The 26,847-nt window shown below is 47.9% G+C and overlaps 1 protein-coding gene across 17 annotated transcripts in view; it reads left to right on the forward strand.

The window, feature by feature from the left end:
- Rgs6 (regulator of G protein signaling 6) overlaps window positions 1-26,847 on the forward strand; it is a 509,370-nt gene that overhangs the window by 368,580 nt on the left and 113,943 nt on the right. The window lies entirely within an intron of this gene.

Raw genomic sequence — 26,847 nt, forward strand, 5'->3', positions numbered from 1 at the left:
GGGTAGCAGGAAGAAAAACCAGCCAGAGATGAGCAAGCTATAACCCAAAAAATTTTATGTAGAGAAGGAACTCATAACAGAAACAATGTGAGCCCCGCCGTGGTTTCAGACACAAAGGGAGCCATTGACTCACTGCCATTCTGCTCTGTTGTCTCCTGCCTCTGCTTCCTTTTGTCTAAGTCAGAAGCCATAGGGGAAGCGGTCCAGTGGTCAGCCCATCCAAATAGCCTCACAGGACTCAGACCTGGGTGGAAGAAGATGGTAATTCTGCAGAAAAACATAAAAGCTAGCTCTCATAAACGGGCCAAACAGGAACAAGTGCTATGGTTACAGTAGCTGACGTTGAAAAAGGTGGATTTGGGCTGGAGAGATGGCTCAGCAGTTAAGAGCACTGATTGCTCTTCCAGAGGTCCTGAGTTCAATTCCCAGCAACCACACGGTGGCTCACAACCATCTATAATGAGATCTGGTGCCCTTTTCTGTATGCATGAAAACAAAGGATTCATATACATAAAATAAATAAATAAATCTCAAGAAAGAAAGAAAAAAAAGAAAGAAAGGTGGATTTAGTAGGCTTCACACTTGTCTTTCCAGTCAAGATCATTATCTAAATGGAAAGAGAAGAATTAACAGTTGAGGGCTAATGTCCAAATGGCCAGAAGAGTTCACCAACCTTTAACCACCTGATTGATTATCTGTGGGCCTACAAATTTTGCTAAGGTGTGTGTGGGGGGGAGGTGTTCAATTTCCAAGAGAGATCTAAGCAGCATATTATCCAACCCATAGTACAGCTTCTGAGATTGAAAGTGTGCTAAGCATCCCTGCTGCCTTCAGTTCAGAAGGATATTTGACCATCCCCCTCAGCACCTGGTGGGTAAGGAAACTGCTGGCTACACAGTAGAGTTAAGTGTGACCTGGCTGAACTGTTCCATGTGAGTCTTATCAGTGACCCCTAGAGGGCATGAGTTGAAAGGGCCACTTCTCTTTGGATTTTTATAAATAACTTGAACTATTTCCCATTCTGTAGCCTGCCGCTTTGTCCTTTGCCATGCAGAAGCTATTCATTTCCATGAGGTCCCCTGTTGGTTAATTGTTGTTCTTAGCGTCTGTGTTAATGCTGTACTATTCAGAAAGTCTTTTCTTGTGCCAATGAGTCTAAGGCTGTTCTCCACTCTCTCTTGTACCAGATTCAGTGTATCTGGCCTTAGGTTGAGGTCTTTGATCCTTTGGAGTTGAGTTTTGTGCAAGGTGTTAAGTATGGCTCTATTTGCATTTGTTTGGTAGACATCTTTTGTCAAAGATGCTGTCCTTTGCTTCCAGGGTCTATTTCTGGATTTTTTATTTTTTTTTTTACCAAAAATCAGGTGTCCACAGGTGTGCAAACTTTATTTTGGATCTTCTAGTCCATTGATCAGTGTGTCTGTTTTGTTGTTGCTGCTGTTTTGTCAATTCCATGCTGTCCTTATTACTACAGTTCTGTGGTACAACTTGAGACTGGGGATGGTAATACAGTTCTTTTATTAGCCAGGATTATTTTAGATATTCTTTTTTTATTATTCCCATCGTAAGCCAATAGGAAGCTGAAAACTAGCATTTCAAGCTCTGGGAAGAATTGTGTTGGAATTTTGATGGGGATTACCTTGAATCTGTACATTGCTTTTGGTAGGGTGGCCATTTTTACTATATTAATCCTACCAGTCCAAGAACAGGGGAGGTCTTTCTGTCTTATCGTATCTTCTTTAATTTCTTTCCAGTACCGTGAGCAGTAGTCCATATCGGTAAAGGCTCTATGCGGGCAACAGCTCAATTTCTTCGTGTTCAGTGAGGTGTACAGGTGATGTCAGCAATAAAGCCTTACTATCAGTTTGTGGGGAGCAACCGATAGCCTTAATTCACCCACCTGGGTTTCCACGGGACCCATTTGGCCAAAAACTCAATTAGATGTAACTCACGTTCCCAGCACTGAAAGCTTCCTCTGGTAACAGATATCTGGTTGGTCCTCCATCTCCCTGTTATTTGGCAATTTTATTTAGATCAAATTTATCGATTTCAGGAAGGTTCTTCTGCATTAGGTTTCCGAAGGACCCTGTGGTGAATCGGGACCTAGCACACTGACAAGCTATGCATGACTGTGTGTATTTAGAGGACATTAGGGACGGCCGTGCCACAGACTATCAGGGGAGCAGAGCTACGCACCGGTACCAGCCAATATAGAGCTCAATAGCACAAGACAGCTCTCTAAACCCGTGCAAGAAACGGCTAGAATGAGCTCTGGGGGCTCAGCGGTGGCGAGGTGGGCGGGGGAGCTTGGAGGAGAATGTTTGATGATGTTTCTCTGATGTGCCCCAGAGGGACCCAGCTCCAGATGTCCCTGTTCCTGCCTTCTTGGCTTTCAGAGTCCCGCTTCCGTGAATCACCCTTCAGGGTCACCCCTGTGGCCGGCCCCTCTGCTGTCAGCCTCCATAAGCCAGTTGTTGGTGGTGAGACTGAAGAGACCTCCATGTAGACAGATTGTACATCTATCAGGACTCTCTCAGTGTGGTCCCCATAGGACAGACGCGACAAAGGGGGGGGGGGGCCGGGGGCGGCTCAGTGACAGAATTTAAAACAACCTGGACTGATGAAGCCAATGAAAGGAAATGTGGAATAAGATTCTCCGGAGCTGATTTGCCTTTCCTGTGTCAACAGACTGGCCAAAGTAAAAGCCCGGAAAGTAAGATTAGAGAGTTTGAGTCTGAAGGAAGCAACAAGCCTGTGTTCTGACATGGCCAAGTCCACATAAGATACTGTCTGTCTGTACACAGGTCATCAAATCCAAAGGAACACTGACAGTTCGTCTCCCCACAGGCGGAGAGCATGGGCATCTTATTAAGACGAGAAGTAGCAAAAGGAAAAAAGGGCCCCAGAGGAGAAACCCTGTGAAAAGGATGCCCAGCAAGTCGGAGAAGGTGACACTAAGCAGGACGGCGATGCAGGGGTGTTTGGGACCGGCCACAGGCGAAAGGGGCATTGGCAACTAGGGCCCCTGTCAAGTGAATGCTGTGAGTCTGTGAGACCACATCACTAGCGTAAAGAGGAAGGGAGGGCTGGCTGAGAGGGCTAGAATTCCCTCTGCAAAGCCTCTGCCCCCCCCCCCAGACCCATCTACACTCCCAGAAACGGTGCAGAGGGAAGAGGGCAGCTTGGGGAGAGGTCTTCCTAGCAGTATTCTCACTGTCTCCTTCCTTTGGAAAAACGACTGGAGAGTCTGCTCCCAACAGGGAAGCAAGCAGACCACGAGACAATGAAGAGCACCCTTGCCTTCAACTAGCCACTTGCTCCCATGAAAGGATATCCCAGAGCAAGGAAGAGCTCCCCGACTTTCAGAACTGGGCTTACAGTGTGACTGAGACGGCTAACAGTGTCACCTTGGGGCTGTCACGCAAGCTAACTCCTTCGCTATGCAGATCTGTTCAAGCTGCTCGACGCGGCGGCAGATGCGCTTGCGCACAAATGGCGACCGTCTTTGACTCAGGCGGCCTTGTGGCCTTAAGCCTAAATTCATTTAAATTCCTGAAGTAACAGCCACGGCCAACCTTCCGACATTGTAAAAGTGCCGCGGTCTGCAAAGTATGCGCTCAGGAACTGCCCGATCAAGTTACAAAAGACAAAGAAAATCTCATAATGGGTGCCGAGGAGATGACACAGTGGGGCATAGAGCTTGCCGAGAAAGCATGTGGGGCTGAGTTCCAATCTCCAGCTCAGTGTTCTCCTCCGGCCTCTGCATCTACAACACACAGACACGCCACGCCGCGCCGTGCCCCTCGTGTTTAAGTTTATAATTTTGTGATGTGCTGCGTTCATGGCTATCCTTGGCTGCAGCTGGCAGCCACGGGTTGGACGTGTCTGCGCGGGGGAACCTGGAACTCAGCATCTCCATTTGTGTTAGGTCTCCTCACCAGTCTGTTAGCCGGAGCGGCCTCAGGCAGGGACTTGCCTGGGTGACGGAACCCACTGTTTTCCTGAAATGTAACGGGCCTTCACTTCCAACTGTGGCCACTCCCTCGTACCTTCCTCTTTCCAAGGCATGGCAAAAGCCACCGTTGGCTTCCAGAGGTGGTCACTATTCAGAGAGATGACCCTCTCTCTTTTTTTTTCTTCAAGGTGCCTGGATTTGGATTTTCATGTTGCTGCTATGAACAATAAGTGAGAGGAGGCCAAAAGCAGATATTTACAGATTATCTAATTGTCTGGAAGGAAGGCTCTTTGCCACAAAAGAGAAGAGACTGGCATTTAGCCAGACACTGCACGCACAGTGTGTTGTACGGGTCTAGATGTTCATGGCTGTGGAAACTGAGGTGGAGGCAGTGTGGGGTTGTCGGTGACTGGGAACAGAGTCTGTGAAGAGGGTATGGGACTCCTGAATCGTACCAGTTGCCCATGGAATGGGTGCAGCTTCCTTCATTCTGCTTTTGGCTAACCTAGTTACTTCTTAAAGACAAAATAGAACACACACACACACACACACACACACACAATCCTCCACTCACCCTGGCAAGTGGCAGTGTTCTCTTTGCTTTGATAATACCCACTTTTCACTAGCAATCAGCAGCAGCGTGAGTGTGTTCATCCTGACGTTAGGGCCAGGTCTTCACGTCAGCCGCCCTGTAGAGCTTTCTTTTGGATGCAGGGGGCAGCCTCAGGGTTGGGGAAGGAAGACAAAAGGCAGGCACAGCCTCAGCTTTGACGTTAAGCATGGGTGTGTATCAAGCCTCAATCGCAATAGCCAGGAAACTCCACGTCTGAGGTCTATCACATTAATTCAGGCTTTCCCTAAATTCCTATATCTAGCAATAATAGCTATGATCAGGCCAGCAAGATGGCTCAGTTGCTTGCTGCCCAAGCCTAGTGACCAAAGTCTGATCCCTGGGAGCCACATCAAGATAGAAGGAGAGAATCAACTCCACATAGTTGTCATTCTGACCGCAAAACACACACACACCTAGTCCCTGACCTTACAATAGCCCAAGCATGCTATCATTATTGTTGCTCCAAACACAGACATCTGTGGCCAGCTCAAAGCCCCAGGCTTACCTCACTCTCCTTCCAGGCCTCCCCCCTCCCAACCCCCCATTTCAGGAGGGAGTCGGTGCTCTCTTCACTCTAGTCCGAAAGGCACTGTGCTCAGACTGAGTTTTAACAAACTGACTCATGCTTGCTGGTCATCTCAAAGTGCCCGCTCTCTGTGGGGAGCTTGAAGAGCCCTTTGTTACTATTTCAACAGGCCTGGCAAATCCCTGTCTTCTGAAGACAGGTTCAGCCTGACATATTTTAGAACAAATTGGGTCTCCTATGACGAAGGTCTACAGACGCTCGTGGTTTTCAGATTCCTTGATGCTTTGCCAGTTCTGCTGATTAAAAGATATTATTACATTTGTTTGCTTGCCCTGTGTGTGTGTGTGTGTGTGTGTGTGTGTGTGTGTGATGTGTCCGCACATGTGTGTTTATGTAGGTTGGAGTCTGTTTTATTCCAACTGGTAGCTCGCAGGCATTAAACTCAGGTCATCTAGCTTAGCAACAAGTGCCTTAACCCACCTCTGCGCCATCTCACTGGCCCTCTGCCATTTTGTTTTTCAATTTTGTGGACTTAGTGCTATTTTAAAAAAGGAATAATTTATTTTAATTTATGTGCTCGAGTGTTTTGTCTGTGTGTGTCTGTGCAGCACATGCATAGAGTACCACCAAGTGCCAGAAGAGGGCGGCAGAACCTTTGGAATGCTGGGAATTGAACTGTGTCCTCTGGAAGAGCTCTTAAACCCTGAGCCACCTCTCTGGGCTCTAATTTATTTTTATACTGATATTTTTCAATATTAATACTTATGTACTAATATGACCATTTTATAGGGAGAACTGCTGTGAGATTCCAGTGTGCTCTCTCAGAGCGGAGGGTGACCTAGACACTATCTAAAGTGGCAGCACTTACCCAAAATAGAAGTGTTTGCAAGGCCTATCTGGTTGTCTTTTGATTGACGGCATCCATCTCATACTCATTTTGTGCTGCGTGGGACAGTCACCAAGCGCAAGGCAGAACTTCTCGTTTTCCATTGCTAGTTCGTGGTTGGCGTTTTTTGTGGACTGAGAGTTTTAATTTCTCAAAATGGATATCGTATCAGTCCAGCGTTGGGGAAGTAGCATAGGGTATCAGAGTCACACAGCGTGTTAAGTTTCAAGGCCTAATGATAAAGGACAGAAAAGTGGGCATTAGGTAATTGGCTCCGTGATGCTGAGTGGAGTCGTGGAAAGCTGACCGAACAGAAGCTGTACAGTAATTTGAAAGGATGGAAATGCCTAGAGGGGTGGGTTGTCACAGGGCACCTGCCCCGTCACATCTGTACCACTTTCCCGTTGCCGGCAGGTGCCGTTGGGGGTTCTTCTTGGAATAGTTTGGTAGTAGTCAGAAGACCATAAAACACGAAGTGACTCCTGCTTTGTTGGGGAAAAGATTTTAAGACATGTATGTTGGGGGTATGCTTGGGTCTATTCTGTAAAATCTAGCACGATCTTTTAAAACAACGACACAGACACCAGTTTAGAGCCAAGAGACTCGGGTCAAGGAAATGAAACATATAAATGAATCTTTTCCCTTGGTAAGGAGAAACGACTTTAAATGAAATGAGTTCGACAAACTTTATTTAAATGCTGAAAGACTCAACAGTGGGGCAGCCCTCCAGATTAGAAGAGGTTCAGAGAAGCCAGGTATGGTGGCGCACGCCTTTAATCCCAGCACTCCAGAGGCAGAGGCAGAGGTGGATCTCTGTGAGTTCGAAGCCAAAGCAAGTCTACAAAGCAAGTCCAAGACAGCCAAGGCTACACAAAGAAACCCTGTCTCAAAACACCAGAGTCTGCACTCAAACCAGCCTAATGCAACTCTGAGAGCTCAGTACCCATGATGCTCTGAACTGTTGCCTCCAAGATGCCTCCTTCTGTCAGTGGTTTATGGAGCGTCTTAGGTGAGCTGAGCCCTGGAGGTGGGAAGACAGATGAAGCTGTCACACCCCTGGCTCTCCTCCATCCCATCCCCACCAGGTCCAGCAGCATGGGAAACATCTAGAGAACAGACACGACATGGCCATTCATCGCCACTGTTGAACTTCAAACAGCCTCTTTCTCTTTAACTGAGAAAGGGTAGATAAAGTTCAGAGCGAGGGTATGAAGAAAGGGAAATGGGTGTTCTCTGAAGTCATAGTAACACTGAGCAGACCCTGTGGCAAAGCCACATGTCTGTCACTGAGCTTGGACCCAGGGAAGGCCTCAGCACCCTGCATGAAAGGTGCCCCCAAACATTGTTTATTCTGCCTTGTTCTCCTTACCTGTTTCGTTCTTTTCCTCTCCTCTTGGGTCCTTGAATCTCAGCAGACAAAGGGCAAATCTTCCGAAACGATGCGTGTCATGAGTGGTTTGGGTGACTCGCAGCCATCACACCATCCAGATAAGGTGGCAGGCTGGCGCCAGGAGGGGCCGAGAGAACACTCCCATATCAAATGGTGCAATTTAGCAAATGGCCAGTGGCAGGCTCAAATGATAGCGAGTTAATCTGGTTTCCATGTACTCACGGCCTCTGCCAAGTAACGGTTCTGCCTGTGGTCCTGGAGGCAGAGCCCACTCTGGGAGTGGCTAGCCCATTTCCAGTTCCCAGGCCTCTGCAGTGGATACCAGCCGAACTAAAGGCCTGAATGGACTCAGGCAGAGACAGAGGGAAATTTATTTTCTTCCCATGGAAGATCCTGATACCTGACAGAAAGTCCGGAAAGGTTTGTGTTTTATTGAATATTGAAAATACTATGTGAGACCAGCATTTGGTGAGAGCATGCATCAGACTGCATACTTTCCAAGCTTAAATGCTGAACCTCACCTCCCCTCCCCCAAGAAGCCCGTACAGAATGGCTAGCGTCGTTTTCTTGCCCAGGCCCACATATCTGGCAATGGCAGAGTCAGGAAGCCCGTACAGAATGGCTAGCGTCGTTTTCTTGCCCAGGCCCACATATCTGGCAATGGCAGAGTCAGGCTTTGAACTAAGACTCTCTGGCTCCGGAGAAGAGGCACCAAGAACCCTTAGACCAGACTGCCTGGGCTGTAAGAACCACCCAACTGCACTGAGTACAACCAGAGTCCAAATCCTGTCAACTGAGCATCGCTATTTCACTGACAACAGATGCCCCAGGAAGGCCCACGTGTCCGTGCACATGTGGTCCTTAATTCAATCAGCCAGTGCCTGCTTCCTGCTGGATACCGGCCACTGGGCTGGAGCCAGATCCTCAGGGACGATAAGCCCCATGGAGTCACAAGGGATGGGGACGCTGCGCCTGTGAGATCCCAGGATGCCCGAGGAAGGCCTTCTTAGACCTAGCACTCTCTGGGAATTGAACGGTTGTGTTCTTGGAGTTGGTAGTAGCCCACGTTTGACCCTGTCTACCGGCAAGAATTAGCATCATTTCGTATGGAGAAAGGCTGAATATCTGGGGATCTGGGTCTGCGCAGACACAAGAAAGCTACTAGGCCCTGCGCAGAAATCTTCTTACCCTATGAGCTATGACTTAGTTTCACTTTAATAACTGATTGTCACTTTGTCATGCCTCCAGAAGCTTGGTGTTTCCTGCTTCCTCCCCCCGACATCTAAAATTTCTTTCCTGCCTGCCCACAACTCTTCCTCTGTAACTCTTGGACCTCCACAGTGAACATGGTACTTTCACCCACAGACCCAGGAGTTCTAGGAAACACTTGAAAACCCCTCACAAGTGACTATAACCTCAGTTTCCTTTTGACCTTCACTGCTGGCTTCTTGAAAATACTATAAACGGCATCAAACAGGCTTCATATCTGTACCTCTCGAGCCGAGAAGTTAAGCAGCCTTCAGAACGTCAATGATAATTAATCTAAACGAAATACAAAATCAATACCACTATCCGGGGTTTGCTTAGCCGCTTTCAAAGACAGTGGCCACTTTCAAAGGCAACAGTGCCCCTGTGTGGTGGTTTTGTGCATTGCACACCAAGCGCGACTGAAAATGCAGACTGCCCAGAAGCAGAGACCTACCTCACTCAAACCTAAATCATTTCTGCATTAAGCCAACAGGCTGTTTCTGCCAAGAAGATGGATGTAGGGAGATTCTTTTGCATGCTATGACTTTCTTGATATTGTGAAGAATCTCTTTTCCCCGTGAAGCCACCCCAGGAAGCATGGGGAGCTCAAGTAATTACCAGGGCTGGAGAGAGTCCAGTGAGAATGGAAGGGGCGGGAGAGAAGAAGGGCATCATCGAAAGAGAGGGGGGAGGGACCAAGCAGAGAGCTAAGGGAGGAGTGCAGTGGTCCGGGAGGCCCAGCACAGAGTGGGGATGGGGTCACGTTTACCTGGCAAACAAAATGTGATGGTTTGCATGGTGTGTACGTGTTCACGTGTGTGTGTGTGTACATCCATGTGTGGAGGTCATAGGTCAACATGAGGTGTCTTCCTGAATCGCTATCCACTTTTATTTTGTGAAACAGTCTTTCCCTAAACCTAGGGCTCAAAGATGCAGCTCAGTGAGCTTGCCAGTGAGCTCTGGGAATCGTCCTGTCTCTGGCTTCTCAACTCTCAAAGGGATACAGGTATGTACTGTGTACCCTGGATTGATTGGTTGGTTGATCAATGGATCGATTGATTGGTTGGTTGGTTGACCTTTGGTTTTTCTGAGACAGGGTTTCTTTTTGTGGTCTTGACTGTTCTGGGCTCACTTTGTCAAGCAGGCTGGCCTCAAACTCACATCAATCTGCCTGCCTCAGCCTCCCTGGGTGCTGGCATTGCAGGTCTGTGCCACCACGCCCGGCTCCGTGCACCCACTTTTCTGTGTGTGCTGGGAATGGAACTCGGCTCCTCAGGCCTGTGCAGCAAGCATTTTACTGACCCATCTCTCCAGCCCCGATAGGTGGCATTCTTAAACTAGGTGAAAGGTGATGCCGAACAGTCTCATATCAAAATAGAGTAGTGAAGTGCCGCCAGAGGTGGACTGAGCTCTCTCTGCTACCAACTACCGGGGCACTTAAGACGTTGGCTGGCTTGAATTTTGAGGCAGTTCATTTCGCCTGACTTCCACCTGCATGATTGATACTGCCCCTCCGGAGGCCTCTACCCCTGCCTGGCCGCTGGGGTTCGAGTGGGAAACCAACGCAGGATTTGAGACCGAAGGCTGTGTGCCCCTTCTCGGCACCGGCAGATGCTGTAGTTAGAACATGCACGGTCCCTCCATAGATTCAAACCCTTGGGCCGCAGCTGCTGGCACTATTTTAGGAGGTTGTCGAACCTTTTGGGGTGTGGGTCCTGGCTGGGAGCAAAGGGTCCCTGGGGGGTGGGGCGAGCCTTGAGGGCTACAGCTACCTCCGGATCTGATCTGGGACCAGTGTATCGTATCTGTGACATGTCTGCCAAGACACGAGGAGCCCAGGCTATGCACTTTCACTCCTCTTTCCACCATGATGGACTGTGTACTCCCATGAACCATGAACCAACATAAGCTTCTTCCCAGAGGACAGTCGGATGGTCAAGGGCAGAAGGTGGGCCTTCTGGTAGCCCTTACTGAGATCAAACTTTCTCTGAGTAGTGTCTCCTTCAGTGCTTCAGGGAGCAAGACTCTAGTTTCTCATCTGAAAAATGGGACCCACACCCTTAGAGAACTCACATAACCCTCTGAAGCATGAAATTCTCTTATTACTGCACAGATTTACATGAGAGTTATACTATAATGCAGATAAGCATGTGGGATAAAACTGAGGTGTCAGGCACCATATACTATTTTATAATGGAGGAGCAGGGCAATCTAGTGATACCTTGTCACTGTCTGCAATTCTGGGAAACCAAATTTAGAGAAATGAGAAGTCTGAAGCCAAGCTTTGGGAATGTGGCCTAAGCCAGTGAGAGAGTGAAGTCCTATGTATCTTCTTGGGATGATGGATGGATAGATAGATAGATAGATAGATAGATAGATAGATAGATACTCAGTTCTGGCCTGTAAGCTGACCCTCGCAGAGCACCTCATGTCCTTGGAAGAGTGACTTCAGCCTTCATTGCATTTGGGAACAGGGGGCAGGGCCCCACCCATACTGTGGTGTGTCCTCATGAGGGTAAGTTGGGCCATACCTGAAGGGTATCAAAGAAACATGCGTTAAAAAGTCAGTTATCAATACTATGTAAGGTAGTGGACACCTTTAATCTCAGCACTCTGAGAGGCAGAGGCAGGTGGATCACCGTGAGTTTAAGGCCAGTCTGGTCTACAATGTGAGTCCAGGACAACCAGGGCCACACGGAGAAACTCTGTCTCACAATAAATGAATGAATGAATAAATGAATAAAGCCTTTGACAAGTGCCATGTCATGATGGAGGCAGATTGGCATGACACGCCTTCGGACTGAGGAGCATCAAGGAGTGAAGAGAGCCACTGACCCCAGGAAAGAGAGAGGCAAAAAAGGACTTTCTCAGAACCTCCAGAGAAGCCAACTCTGCCCACGTGAGATTTACACCCGTGATATCCAGATCTGAGAGATACATTTCCATTGCATTTATTCACAAAGAGAAATCAAGACTCCAAAGGACAGAAGCCTGGCTTGTGGCCTGATGGCAGTAGGGAAGGAGGGGCCTGGCCAAGGCTTATAAGTCTTGCTGGAGATAGCTACAGACAGGCTTCTTGGAGAAGGCGCTCTTCCCAGGGTTTTGAATTGGCGAGCAATACCAGATTGAGAATATTCCTTTTAGGGAGGATGTGGGTCGGAAGGGCCCATAAACAAACCCGTGAAGTGACAGAATTTGTCCCATTTCTAAGGTCTTCACTTTTCTGCCCATTTTCCTTTGTATGATAACCTGACCTCCCCTGCAAATGCTGGATGTCGGCCTTCTTCTCAAAACTTGAACAGCCTGTGTCCAATCCTAGAGACAGAAGGTTCAATTTATTCACTCAAAAATATTTTTTTCATGTACATGGCATCAGCCAGGGCCCCTGAGTCTGGAGTGTGTAGACTACTTGAAAGATGCAATCCTACCCAGCCACTCAGTGCTGGGGTAGGCCATGGTGAATGGAAGGAGACCCTTCTCCACAACTGGCGTCTCAACTCCTGGGACATTAGCTCAGAGCATGAGGCCCACCCGTGGTGTGTCAGGTGAGAGCTGGTTCCAATAATAGAGGTGAAAAGAAGCCTAGTGGGTAGTGTCAGTATGGGGTGGAGCTCAGCTCATCTGGAGGATAGCCAGTTCCTCTCTCTGAGAAGTGGGAGGGGCCAAGCATTAATTAAAATACTGAAGGCCTTCTGGTACGAGTCTACACAATTTTTATAGGACATTTTACAGGTGAATTCTCTGGAAATTTGTCGTTTCGCTTCCAAGGAACGTGGAATAGCGAGGAAGATAATAAGTTGATAATCGGGGATGTTTCCACTTGGGGTCTGCTAATTAAAGATGCTGTGTCTTTTGTAGAGCTGGCCAGCCAAAACCAAACCAAAACAACAACAACAACAAAAACAGTACACAGAGATAGATGCCACTTGCACATTTCCAGGCCCTCTTTGGAGGGAGGGTGATTCTTCCTCACAGGGCTTCCTTGATGCAGAGGGATTGCAAAAACAGTGGACAGCAGATGGCGTCTACATTAACCCGTTAATGGAATGAGAGGTTCTAGCATGGATGACAGGTCTCCTTTTACTGGCACAGTAGAACGTTACGATGGCACATTCAGTGGCGGTCAAAACATCCCGTTCAGCTACTGGCACTCAGTAGTATGACTACTGTTTTGATTTCGTTGTATTTATATCGATTGCAGTTAGGGTGACACGCCATGCAGTCCGGAATCAAAGTTCCAAGTAGCACTGTTAGAATCATGTTGGGGGATTGAAGCTGCCCCTTACATAGCCATTCTTTCAGCCAAATGGGCTGTGTTTTGGGTCCGGGCTTATCCTGATCTGCAAGCTCTTCCGTGATGTGTTAGCATCCCGCGTCGAGGTCTGCATATTGGCTGGAAGCTTCTCTACTGCCTGTCAAATAGGAAGCAGTTAAAAACTACCTGTGAGGTTTTTTTCGGCTTTGTTTATTTTTTCCACTTTTTAAAAATTTATTTATGTTTTTATAAATTACAGTTGATTCACTTTGTGTTCCCACTGTAGCCCCCTCCCTCATCTCCTCCCATGCCCCTCCCTAAGGGGAGGCCCTCCTCCCCTTCCCTCTGACCCTAGCCTATCAAGGCTCTGGTTTTGTTTTTTTAATTGAATAGAATTATACACTTTCCTCCCTCCCTTTCCTTTCTCCTGTACCCTCTCCCCAACCCTTCCCTTGACCCCAACTGTCAAGTTACCCCCACTTTTTCTTTCATTATCATTACATACATGTATGTATGTGCATAAATATATGATACAAAAGTATACAAATTCCACCTGCCAACTCCATATTGTTTTTTGCTGTTGTTGTTGTTTTGTTTTGTTTTGTTTTGCATATGGTTTCAGGGGTGGCCATTCTACATTGTACAGGCAATAAGGCGGCTCATTCCTAGGGGAGGCTAATTCGACTTCTCCCAGCCTGTAGGTCTTTCTCTAGGGATAGGAACTCCGTGTTAGCATGTCCGCTGATACAGCCATTGTTCTGGCCTTGCCTGTGCAACCGTCTCTAGGAAAGACTGTTTTCCAGCAGACTTCTTGGTATTCTGGCTCATCCAATTTCTCAGCCCCCTCTTCTGCCATGTTCCCTGAGCCATAGGTGTAGGAGCTCTGATATAGTTCTGTCTATTGTGTTGAACTGCCCACAGCCCAATCTCTACGCTGTGTCCATTTTTTGTGATGGTCACCATTTACTCTAAAGAGAGGCTTCTTTGGTGAGGGGTTGGGAGCTGCACATATGCAGGGAAATTGGCTTGTGCACCTCAGTGAGCGAGTGTTGAGTAAACAAATTCAACAAAGACCCATAAAAATACATCATTAAAAAAGTTCTGGACAGCATTTTGAGTGCAACACCAAATGTAGAAACCACCAAGGAAAGAGCGGACAGACTTGAACACACACCGCTCTCAATGTCTACCTCTAAAGTCACTCTTCCCGAGACTATGACAGGTACCTAAGGTGACTCATTTAAAAGCAGCGAAGGTCTATTTCAAATCATGGCTCCACAAGTCAGGTCCTCCGTGGTTGTTTGGTCCTGTTGCTTTGGGCCTGAAGCACCATAATTCATGACGATGGTTGTGTGGGTAGAAGGAAGCTCCTGGCCTCAGGTTAGCAGGAAGTGAGAAGAGGCTCATGTTTCAGTATCACCTGCAAGGGCACAGCCCCAGTGACCTAACCTCCTCCCACTAGCCCCCCGCCTCCTAACAGTCTCACAGGAGTGTCACAGGCTGGTGACCAAATCCTTAGTACATGGGCCCCCAGAGGAACACTCAGTGGCCTGTTGGCAGTAGTTTTGTTTGGTTTGGTTTGGTTTGGTTTTCCTAAATGGGCTATCATTTTTCCCAGTCAGAAGGGCAAAGCTACAAGCAAGAATACGGAGCTGTCTGGGATGTGGGGAAAGGGGCATGCATGGAGAGGGAGGGGAGACTGCTTCAATGCAGTTTGGAGGCCAGTCACGAAGTTTATTCCAAAGCCTTAAAACCAGCTCAGTAATTTCATTGTCCAAGGTTGATTGTAAGCAAATCATGGGGCATGTGAAAAAAAATGCACCTGTTTATTACTGTATCATTTATCATTGAAAACAAAGTAGAAATCTGCATCAGTGACAGAGAGATGACCTGCTACAGCAGCATTAAAAACAGACAAGTCACAAGGGCCTCTAGGAAGGGGTGTAGTGGTGTACTTAAAATTTCATATTGCAAATCATATTTTCGTTTACTATTAGTTAATTCTCATATCATTAAGCCCTTGCCACTTTTGATCTTGACTGTCAGCATGACAGGATTTAGAATTGTTGTGGACATAACCCTCCAGGCATGGCTATTGGGAACTTCTAGAGTAGGCTAACAGGAGGGAAGATCTCTCCTAAATGTGAGTGGTACCATTCCACGGGCTGCGGTCCCAGAATAAATGAGAAAAGAAAGCCAGCCAAATACCGGTGTCCACCACCCTCTGCTCCCTGACCGTGGATGCAGTGAGACCAGCTGCCTCAAATTCCTGCCACGGTGACTTCCCCACCATCCTGGACTGTGTTCCTTAAAACTGAGAGCCAGAATAAACCATTCCTTCTCTAAGTTGCTTTGGCCGGGTCTTTTCTCATAGCAACCAGAAAATAACTAATACACAAATAATTCTCAGAGCTGGACTGTCTGATTAAGTCCTTGCTGCAATGCTCAGAATTGAATGAATGGTATTACTCTTTCATAACAAAGGTGAGGCTCCAAAAAATGGCTAAATGATTTGTTCAGAGCCATACAGCCAATAAAAGGCAATAAAACCGAGGGAGCCACACCCCGTTACGAGGATCTGTTGATTCATAGCAAAAATCCAAGACTGCATAAGCCCCAGTGAGTAAAAGTGCTCGCTGCCAAACCTGATGAGCTGAGACTGATCCTCAGAACCTACATGGTGGAAGGAGAAAATGGACTCTTACAAGTTGTCCTCTGACCTCCACATATACATTATGGTAAATGTACTTGCACGCATACACATACAAACAGACATACATACATACATACATACACACGCACGCACACACACACACACACACACACACACACACACAAAATGGATTTTTTTTAATGTAAAATTTAAACATCCAAGTGACTGTTGTACCATTGCTGGCCTGCAGAGATAACAGAGCCAACTGCGCATGGCTTAAGAGGCATGAGTTGGCTTTCTTAGTGCCAAGTAAGGTCAGCGTTCTCTTCCCATGGGACAGACAAAGAGGCTGAGGTTCATGGATGTTAAATGGCCCCTCTCAAGGTCATACACAGTGTCTTAGTTTCTGTTTTAGTGTTGTGAAGAGACACCATGACCAAGGCAACGTGTATAAAGGAAAACATTTACTCAGAGGCTGGCTTACAGTTTCAGAGATTTAGTCCATTATCGTCATGGTGGGAAGCATGGTAGCAGGCAGACATGGTGCTGGAGCAGGAACTGAGAGATCTGCATCTTGATCCACAGGCAGCAGTTGGAGACTATGTCACACTGGGCAGAGCTTAAGCATAGCAAACCTCAAACCCACGCCCACAGTGACACACTTCCTTCAACAAGACCACACCCACTTCAACAAGGCCACTCCTCCCAAAAGTGCCACTCCTTATGGACCAAGCATTCAAACACATGAGTCTGTAGGAGCCAAACCTATCCAAACCACCACACACAGTAAGTGTTACAGTTGGGATTTAAACCGACTTGTAGGCCAAATCCCTCTCTCCATCTACTTCCGTTCGTCATGATCAACTGTGAAATTCACTAACAGCCTCTATTTTGTTCTCTTGTGTACCATCTCTGTTAAGCTCCTCACAAGGGCTCTTTGCATATAAGGGTTCCTGGAGCTCGGAGGACTCAGCTGTGTGACAGATTGCATTTTCAAAGGTGTTCAGAAGAATGTTCAAGTCCCCCATGCTCTTATAGGATTGTGACTCCCCCACCCCCAAAGGTGGTAGTCATTGAGTATAGCTGAAACAGTCTCATATGGCTGCTGGGGATTAACCACAAAAAGCTTGTGCCTCTGCCTTCCTTACTTGGAATGTTTGGGCTTGTTTTCAGCCACCATGCTGTAAGGAAGCCCAAGGAGCCCAAAGGAAGGATAGCAGGGGAAGGATCAGAAGGTTCTGCCAGCTCTTGCCTCATTACAACCCAAGCCATCCATAAGGGCCAGCTTGCCAGCTAGGAGTCTCTGGGAACTAGACCTTCGTGCCCACTGATGAGGCTCTGAGCAACTGTCCTCTGTCCAGACTACGGGTGCTGAGCTAGGTAACCGATTGCTCATGTGAAGTAGGCTGTTCCACTCATTTTTCCTCCTGAAGTCAAATTGGGCGGCAAAAATGAGGGAGTCCTGCCTGTCATCTCCCTAGCTGCAATTCCTCCTCACTCTTGGCAGACTTTCACCCCAAATCTACTCATGTCTTTGGCGGTACCATTAGCCATGAAGGGGACTGACTCAATTATACGTTAACCTCTCAATTCCCTGTCCATCATGACTGCCAAATTTAAAGTATCTTCCTCTCTCAGTTAATTAAATAACCAGACACTTTAACATAAAAGAAAGGAGAAAGGTTACAAAGGATAACAGAGGACAAGAAAGACACTAATTGTTCTTCTGTCTCCAAATTAAGTGGCAGGAAGGGCGAAGGCAGAGAAAGAATGAGCACTGGGAAAGCCAACAGGGAAAGCTAATGAGAGGTGAGGAGAGGAGTAGCCTCCTGTGCTTGGTGGAGACACTTTCCACCAATGGAAGCAGCAATGTTCCAAAGGCGTTTGTGAGAAGTTGGGGTGAGACAGATGAAGGAGAAGAACATGGAAGTGAGACGGAAATATTGGGGCTCCTGAAGCACTCGGATAAGATGGTTGCTGATAAGGATGAGGGGGACCAGCATTTCTAACATACGGATTGCAGGTAGCCTAATACACACTTGAGAGTTAGCTGGGGAAGGAATGGGTGGTTAGAGGTGGGGCTGAGGGGGTTAGTTACAGGGGAGGGAACGGTTGAGAGGCAGACAGACAAGTGGGAAGGTTTCTGAGAGATTCCATCATACTCAGAGAATGGTGATGTCTCTGAGAAACTCGAGCCATATTTGTTTATCCCCAAGCCCTCGCTGCCTATCAGAAACAGTTTGTGATAAAGGTTCCATGACCACCTTCCGGCCTCTCTAGATATCTGCAGACACTTGGTGCAGAATCCCAACCGCCCGTGGCCAAGTGACCACTGCCGCCCGCTTTTGATGGCTCCTAAAGCGGCTAGTTGCTGTTGGTTCCAGACAACTTTGGAAAGGGCCCCTTTCTTTCCGATCTGCTTCCCAGGAAGCCCCAGGACGGTGGGGGTGGGGCAAAGAGATAGCAGGAGTCAGACCTGAATCTCCTCCTCCCAGGAGGGGAGGAGAAGATGGGAAATGATCACCCATGTTCCTTCCCACTTTTGTCTTCTGCAGATTGTTACCTGCTCCTAAATCAAGGTCTCCTGCAGACACGCCCTGAGTCTTACCCAGCAATATTGCACCCCCTCCAGTTACCCAGCCCTCCCCTCCCAGAGCTCCAGCGGGTGTCTAGCACCCGCAGATGGTTTTCTCCCTCACCAGGGAGGGCGTAGGCATATCATAGGTAGCCTTACTTGTCTGATCTACGTCGTGTATTTTGCTTTGTCTCTGATGCTGACTCTTAAGCCTCTTCAAGGTGGGAACCACAGCTTTAATCCCCCTAGACCAGCCAGTGCCTGTGGTCTTCAGGGCCCAGAAAATAACATGTAGCTATTTTTGTTATGTTCTGCCCAACTCGGGCCTCCCCCCGGGGCTGCCTCCTCCTTCCCCTGTGGGTTACCCTCTTTCACTTGGTTGAAGGAGGATGCCCGGGGGCACCGGGAACAGCTTGAGCGGTGATGTGCAAGTGTTTCATCACGCAGGCAGCACACACTTACTGAACACCGGTGTTGTACATTGCTTTCAGGCCGCAAGAAGGAATTAAAGGGAAAGGCCATATGTGTGTGAGGATGTTGCAGCTCACATGGAAAGACTGGAAACAGGGTCTAGGGGGTTAGCACCTTTCCAGGGGAACGGAGGTGTGTTCTGTGCGGCAGCCAAACTCTCCAGCCCCGGAAGCACTCCGGGGAACTGGGAACAGATGCAGATCCCAGGGCTGGAGTAGACCTGCTATGATGATGCTCTTACCAAGCACCGGCCGTTTCTGCTGTTCATGGTCAAAGCCGTTTCCTCTCTGCCATGTGACAGGGGGTGCAAAATGAGAGTGGGTGCCAAGAGTCTAAGGCTGCAGTGCTTGTAAATGTTCGGGGTGGGTGTGCCTCCAGAACTTCCACTGGGGTTCTGACATCTCCATGCCTCTGCATGCCTGCCAGGGCTCCTTGTCCATGGCACCAAACCCTATGACCTTCCACTCTCATTTTCACTGCTGGTTTCTGTGCTTTCCTCTGTCTCCAGCTTCAGATTAACTGTTCTTCTTGACCTCAAGGACTCTTGCCCGTTGCCCTGACAACTGGGAAACCATCCTCTCCCTTTGCATCTCAACTACACATCTTGCTCTCTGAGTAGCCATGGTTGAGCCTCTTGGATGTGATAGTTACAAAGGATCTTAGAAGTTAGCATGACAGTCATTCAGTGTTAGGGTGTCCATACTGAAACAGCCCGAAAACTGGAAGGGTTTTATAGGAGCAGGTCTGTCATAAGAAAGGTGGTCACTGGAGAAACCCATTGACTTTCTCATTGGAGGTAATTCTGGAACATTCCAAGTACAGGGAACCCCTTGAGAAGCCTGGAGAAAGGAAGTCCTACATATATGAGGGACATCAAGGAGTCAGGCCGTGGGTGGAAATGTTGGACCAAGCTACAGAGGGTTGTTGATAACGTGGTATAGAGAAACATGATCAACTTCAAGGCCTCAGCCAGGCACCGAGAGCCTTTGGCTTTCATTTGGTTTTGAAGACAGGCCGACTGCTGCGTCTTTAAGACCGGGTACAGTTGTCTGACTTGGGACACTGTTGTAGTTAGGGTCTTCCTTGCTGTGAAGAGGCACCATGACCAAGGCAACTCTAACAAAGGCAAACATTTAACGGGGGCTGGCTTACAGTTTCAGAGGTTCAATCCATTACTGTCACGGTGGGAAGCATGGCAGCATGTAGGCAGACACGGTGCTGAAAGAGCCAAGAGTTCTACGTCTAGATCAGCAGGCAGCAGAAGGGGGCTGTCACGCTGAGTATAGCGTGAGCTTGGAGACCACAAAGCCCGCCCCCAGAGTGACACACTTCCTCCAACAGGCCACACCTCCTAATAGTGCCACTCCCTATCAGCCAAGCATTCAAACACATGAGCCTATAAGGGCCAAACCTATTCAAACCACCACAGACACCATACAAAAAAAATGCCACATAGGCAGGATGGCTCAGCTACAAAGCAGTTTCTGTCAACCGTGGGCAGCAAAGCCCAAGATGAAACAGATCAGTATTGAGTAAGAGCCCCTTTCTTGGCATCAAGGTGGCTGACTTCTCACCCAAACAAATCACACCCAAGGCCCATGTCCCAGGACCATCACACTGAGCACCAGGATTCAACAGATGAAGCAGTTTGCACACCAGCAGCCCATAATAGCTACTGTTCTTTCTCTCCGGAAAGACTGCAGACTGGATACATTTATGAGTGGACACTCATTTCTCTTTGTTGTCCCTGCTGGTCCAGGGCTCTGCTCTAACACTTCCCATATGCTGCATAGGACTGGACGATTTGGGACTTCTATTTCTCCTCTGCCATATGCTGGCTCTTTGCGTGTTATCCTACTGCTTTCCAGGGACGCTACACACACTTCCAGGTACCCAAGCAGGGAGGAGGATTCAGGATGATGTCTGGCCTCTGAGCGGATGCCCACATTTTGCTCTTCTGTGTTGCGGGTGAGTTAGGATATGGTTTAGCCTTCTTTCCTCCAGCACAGTGATGCTCAGCATGCGAGCTGTGACCACTCTGGCAAACCTCTGTCTCCAAAAATATTTACCTTATGATTCGTAACAGTAGCAAAATTACAGTTACAAAGCAGCAATGAAAGTAATTTTATGGTTGGGAGGAGGACCACCACAATTTGAGGGTTGCGGCATTAGGAAGGTTGGGACCACTGCTCTAGGACTTTCTGGCGTGGGTTTGGGGATTTCCCTTTCTGATTTTGGGAAGAGAGAGCATAGGGGCTATTTTTCATTTGTTGTCTCCATCTGGATCTGAATATCTTGTGTCCATTATAAAGTTTTGACTAATGAGTTCTTTTGGAAGCAAAGGCTGCGCCCTAATAGATGCTAGTGATACCAGACATTACTAAAGCCAGCTCTGGGTGTTTATGGGATGTAGGACATGACCCAAGATTCCCCCATGAGACACATACATCCTATTTGATGCACAGAAGTTCCCACAGTGCCTGAATGGTTCCTGCATGGCCCATCTGCAGGCATTGCCTGGGCTTGAACCAGCTTCTACTGCTTCTCTCTCCTAGGCTACTGAGGGTTTGGTAACCCCTCTCTTACCTGAGCAAGGATGGTCCAGAAAACAAAGACAGGGAAGCTAAAAAGATCTTGGATGAGAAAGAAGGCAGCTTCAGTAGGAAGTCTAGAATTCTTTTTTTTTTTTTTGTGGTCCCTACAGCTTTCCAGCCTGTTTTGTTTCCTCCATGGTACGGGGGGGGGGGGGGGGGGAGAGGGGGTGTGAGAAATCAGAATTTGAATGAACAAGGGTAAGGTGTATACATTTCAAAAGAGGTTTAGGATGGACCAACTATTGCCCAGCATTGTGTTCTAGGTTCATTAAATAAAGCCCAGTGTCTGTGTGGTGTTTTGGGTATACAGCTGTTTAGGACTAACAGCAGCATTCCTAAAAGATAATTATTAGTAAATATTAATCATCAACTACAACAGTACCCCCTGCTGTTACCCAGGACATCTCTGAGCCATGCAAAACGACTCACTCCAGGTACTGGCCCAAAAAGGCCTGGGTTTCAATTCATGTTTTTCCATTTGCAACTGACTTTGGGCAACTCACCTAAGCTCCCCACCTCACTTCTTCCTCTTTACAGATAGGAATGATGACCACACGTGTTCCTCCGGGTGGCTATGCATGTGAGTTACTCTAAGTAAAGGATTTGGAACGGTGCCTGCAATCACCAAGCTCCGTGTAAGCATTCACTGACACTGTGTCTTGGGATTTTACGACTTTGAAGGTGCTCTCCTCTCATCTTGTAATTCCACCTTCCCATACCTAGCTAATGCCAGCTGGGTCAGTAGGATTCAGCTCAAGCAAGACACTTGCAAGTCAGATGCAACGGCCATGCCCGTGGACCCAGGGATCATCATGCACACACCGTGGCACTCAGTAAACTCAAGGAACATTGTTGGCTTACGTGTCTGCCTTCCCCTGGTTGGGAGCCCCCTGGGTGCAGCAAACGTGCCTGTGCTACAGAACACAGACTAAAACCCCGTTGAGATCCATTAAGTTCACGCATTTGTTCAGTCACTTGTTCACCCCTTCATTCACTCACAAAAGCCTCTGTGTGTGTGTGTATCCGTGTTCCTGTGGGGAAATATGTGTCTAGGTGGATGTGCAGGCCAGAGGTCAAGATGGAGTGGTTCTCAGGAGCTGTCCACTTTGTTTTTTGAGACAAGGTTTTTCATTAGGACCTCAGATTCACTGAGTAGGGTAAGCTGGACCACCCAGTGAGCCTCGGGCATCTCCTGTCTCCACCTCCCCAACACTGGGATTACAAGCATGTGCTACCATGGAGGGTTTTTACCTGAGCTCTGGGGATTGAACTAGATCCTCATGCTTATATAGCAAGAATTTTATGGACTGTGCTATATCCTCAAGGACATATTAAAGGCGTGTGCTTTTAATCCCTGCACTTAGGAGGCAGAGGCAGATGAATATCTGTGAGTTCAAGGCCAGCCTGGTCTATAGACTGAGAAATCCTGTCTTTAAAAAAAAAAAAATCTCCTTTGAGCATCTATGATGAGCCACATACATTTTTACTGACAGCTTTCTATGATGGACCCTGGGGTAACCCCTGTCAGACCTTGGATTCCACTGGATCAAAAAGATAATGTAAATTACCTGCTCTCTTTTTTAACAAGAGAAATTCTGAGAGCCAAAAGCCCTACTGCTAACTAAGAGTAAGTTCTCTCAAATTCAGAGCCCTATTGTAAGCTTTGAACCTCACAGCTGGGCTCAGCCAACCCTACAAGAATCCACAGCTGATTAGTGACTTGGGACTGAAATATGCAAGACTAAAAGTGTTCTGCCAAAAGAATTGTCTGAGTCTTTTTTAATCCATTGTCACAAAACTTTTGCAAGTTTTCGTGTGTGTGCCAACTGCTTGGGTTGCTAATCCTATTCTGAGAATAGTTTTCTGTTTCCTGAATGTAGAGACACTTAGGTCCATTTAACAGCCCCATGAAGCAGTCTTCTGTTACCGACCTGGCAGCCATTTTTCCTTCCCATCTGAGCGCTAACAAAGCCCCATGTTTGACTGAACTCATTGTTGCCTCACTTAAAAGATTTTCCCAGCTTCCCTTGAAGTATGATCTATGACTTATGTTCTGGCCAGCGGTGTGTGCTGGCTTCCTCCTGTTGCTGCTGTAACACTTTATCACAAACTTAAAACAATAGGGATTCATCTGACATTCCTGGAGAGTCCACCTTCGTCTCCAGACCTGGTCCTCTTGTCTGTAGGTTCTGCAGCTCCACTGCTCTGGCTCCCTCCCCATCTGTGTGAAGGACTGGACTGTTAAGGTAATACTCAGTGACCTGTGTAATCCTTCCCTCTTGAGGTCCTTAATCATACCTGCCACTCCTTTTTGTTTTATAAAGTAACACTTCTGTGATTTCATGGATTGAGCATGAACATCTTAAGAGTCATTATTCTGTCTGTCACAATTAGAAGTAGACTAGAGCACTTTTGGGAAATGTACTTAAAGGGGGTATTACCCAGGAAGGACATCCTTTGCCTGTCTCTCTTTTATTTCTTCTCTCTCCTTCCTTCTTTCCTACTATCCATCCTTCTTTCCTTCCCTTCTTTCTTCTTCCTCCCCTCTCCTCATTTCTTCCATTTCTAAATCTGGAAGGTGATGCTTTCATTTTGAACCAGGAAAGTGACCTTGTGGATGGAAATCAACCGATAGTTGGTGAAAGAAGACACTGAAGAGGGAATCCTTAATGATCAATCCGGCCCCTTCCAGACTTTGTTTACCAAATATACCTCAATCTTGTTTAATCCAGTGCTGTTTGGGCTGTTATTTTGTTTGTGTGGAACACCCAGATGGACCTAACCCAAAGTGCTCAAACCATGCACAACTCTTCTTAATAAACTACAAGTCTGAGGCTCCAGTCACCTACTCTATGTAAAGCACGGGCAAGACATCAGTATAGATATGACAACTACTACAAAAATGTCTGCAAAACTGACAGTGGATTTGCCTTGTATCTATCAGCCACCAGCCTTTACCCAGACCCCCATGATCCATCTGGCTTCTACCACTGTTTCAGAGCTTTGATCTAATTCCACCTTGACACCCCCAGAATTCAATCTGGACAGAATGGGCTATGGAGACATCAAGTTCTGCTCCCGATTAGATAAGAATGGGACTGTACGTTGGCTTGCATTCTCTACATACATTATTTACAGGTGTGTAAATAATGATCAGTCACAAAGAGTACACCAGCCAAAGAATCTACATCCAAAAGTGGCCCCGAGAAATAACCAAATCCACTGTCCCTAAGAAGAAACCAGAAGTTATTAGCTGCGAGGTGTTGATTTGGGCCAATGTTCTCTATCCATCCATCATGATTTTATGGATGGAATGGAATGGAATATGGCCTCTGCAGAGGGGTGACATGAGGAGTTGGGGCTACCTCTCCTTAAAGACGTCCCCCCCCCACAACAACATGGCAGTTGTGGAGAGACAAACCGGGAAGTCTGAACAACAGACTCAGCCACACAGTGTCGTTCTGCTACAGCCAGTGGAGTCTATAATCGCAGCAGCTGTCCTTGCCGGGCCTCTCCACCCCCCCTCATCCCCACTCATTATTTGCATCCTGGGATATTTCCTTTATTAGCTCTAGCAATCTCTTTAATTATTCACTGCAGCAATCTAATCCCGTACCCAGCACCTGGGCAGGCTAGGCAATGGGGCATCAAGGCAATGGGGCTGGAAGAGGAAACTTGAGGTGATTTTTAGATTGGCTCCATCTTTCACCTAGTTACAGGACCTCCCCCATGTGTTCTCGGTAGAAGAGGCCATTTTTCTCTTGACCTGGAGTTTTCGGTGTACACAGAAAGATGGTGTGGTCAGAAAGACACCTGGCCCTGATGATGTCATGCTGTGCTGTGAGTCTTAACAGCACAGTGGAATCTAGAGCTTCTCTGGTTGCCTGAACACATCCAGTGGGAAGCAGAGTCCACGCCGCAGTGAGCTGCCATGGGCCATTGCCCCAGTTGTCAAGGTGCTTCAGGGAGTCTACTGTGATTCAATTACGGAAATGCCAGAAAGCAAATGCAAAGCTGTTTTAAGTCAGTAGAGGACACAGAAATCCTCGTCTCTCTGCACTTGTTCGTGGGGCTGAGCTGTCAGGTGCCACCGAGACAAAAATGAGGAAAGGAGGGTGGAGATGGCAGGCCTGAACTGAGAGGGCCCGGCAGGGCCCGGCAGGTGCTTTTGCTGTTTTTCTCACTTTTGTTCCTTGCCACCACTGTCATGGGTTCAGCTGTAGAAGAGAGATGGTTGGTTGCTGGGGACTCTTTCAGGTGGTAGGAAGTTTCCAAGCTGAGCATGGCTGGCTTGGATGTCTGTGCTGCCTACAAACCCAAACTTGCTTCTCTCTGAGGTCCCTCTCCTCTTCTGCATTTTCCTTCTGACCCCTAAAGGTGGCATTAACCCACACTCGCTGCGTGGAAGCTTAAGGTCTATTGCAACACAGCAGTGACCCCTGAGCAGCACCTCTAGTCTTTCTCTCCCTGAAAATCCAGGCTGCCATGTCCGGTGGCTCCCAGGATACCTCCACACGATAGGCTATCTTAGATCTCAGACTAGTCTAGACATCCCTAAACCCAGGCTTCCTCCCCAACCCACAGGCTGGTCTCAGTGAGCTCCGGCTTCTGCGTATCCTGTTAGTTAAGTTAGGAGGCTGTAGTCGCTGGCACCTCCTTCTCACCCCACGCCGAGCACCCTGCAATGGAGAGCACTGGAAGCTTGGCTCCCATTGTAGCCAGCCCCACCTCCCTCCTCAACGCAACCCCACTCCCACCAGCTTCTCTGCATTTCATCACCATGGGACACCCCCATACCCAAGCATTTGACTTTTTTTTAACCCACTAGAAGACTCTCCTCACAGATTCCTGCCTCTCCTCTTCCTGACTCAACAGTCTGCTCCATGGAGCAACCGGAAGTGATCTTTTGAGAGTAAAGGCTCCCACTTTAAGCTCTACAGAGAAGCCTGTGGCTCTAGAAGCCCAGCTAGACCTCAGAGGACACAGACACATCCTCATGGTTCTTGGTTTCACCCTGGGTCTCCAGGCTCCTGTTGGCCAACCCAGCATGAACAAGAAGAAAACTTGTCACTATGTGAGAATGCTGTCCCGTGGACGGTTGCACAGCCATACTCTCCTTGCACTCTGGTCTCTGTAAATATCATTTCTCTCACCAGCCAGTCTCAGGAGCCCCCAGTCGTCTTCCCTTCACCACCCCATCTTATCTTCCCTGTTGCACCCTCATGAGTTCTTGCTCTCTTGGTAGATGAGACATTAGCCTGGTGGTGAGTAACCAGGACTTGAGAGCAACAGTTCTGTTATGTAGAAACTGCCTGTTCTTAACAGTAAAACTCTCCTGATGACCACTGGACAGGTAAGGCTGTGTAGCAAATGCCTTCCCCGACACTGCCAAGCTGGGCTGCCTCCATTGGTCTCTCTAAAAATGATACCAACCCCCAGCTTGTATCTGTCATCTTCTCCCACAGAGAGCATATTTTCTGGGTTCCACTCTGCCCCCTCTTGTCACCATATTTCCCTTGCTGTTGCTGTACTACCCACAGCCTCCTCCACCCACAGCCCAGAGAGACCTTACCCCTCACTGTTTCACATACCATCCCAGTTATAAGGTCCAGAGGTCTGCCTAGCATCACCTGACGACGCTTTCTATAAAGCACGCCTGCTTAGGATAGCTGTGAGCTTAC

Source organism: Meriones unguiculatus, chromosome 7, assembly GCF_030254825.1.
Source record: "Meriones unguiculatus strain TT.TT164.6M chromosome 7, Bangor_MerUng_6.1, whole genome shotgun sequence".
Classification (NCBI taxonomy): Eukaryota; Metazoa; Chordata; class Mammalia; order Rodentia; family Muridae; genus Meriones; species Meriones unguiculatus.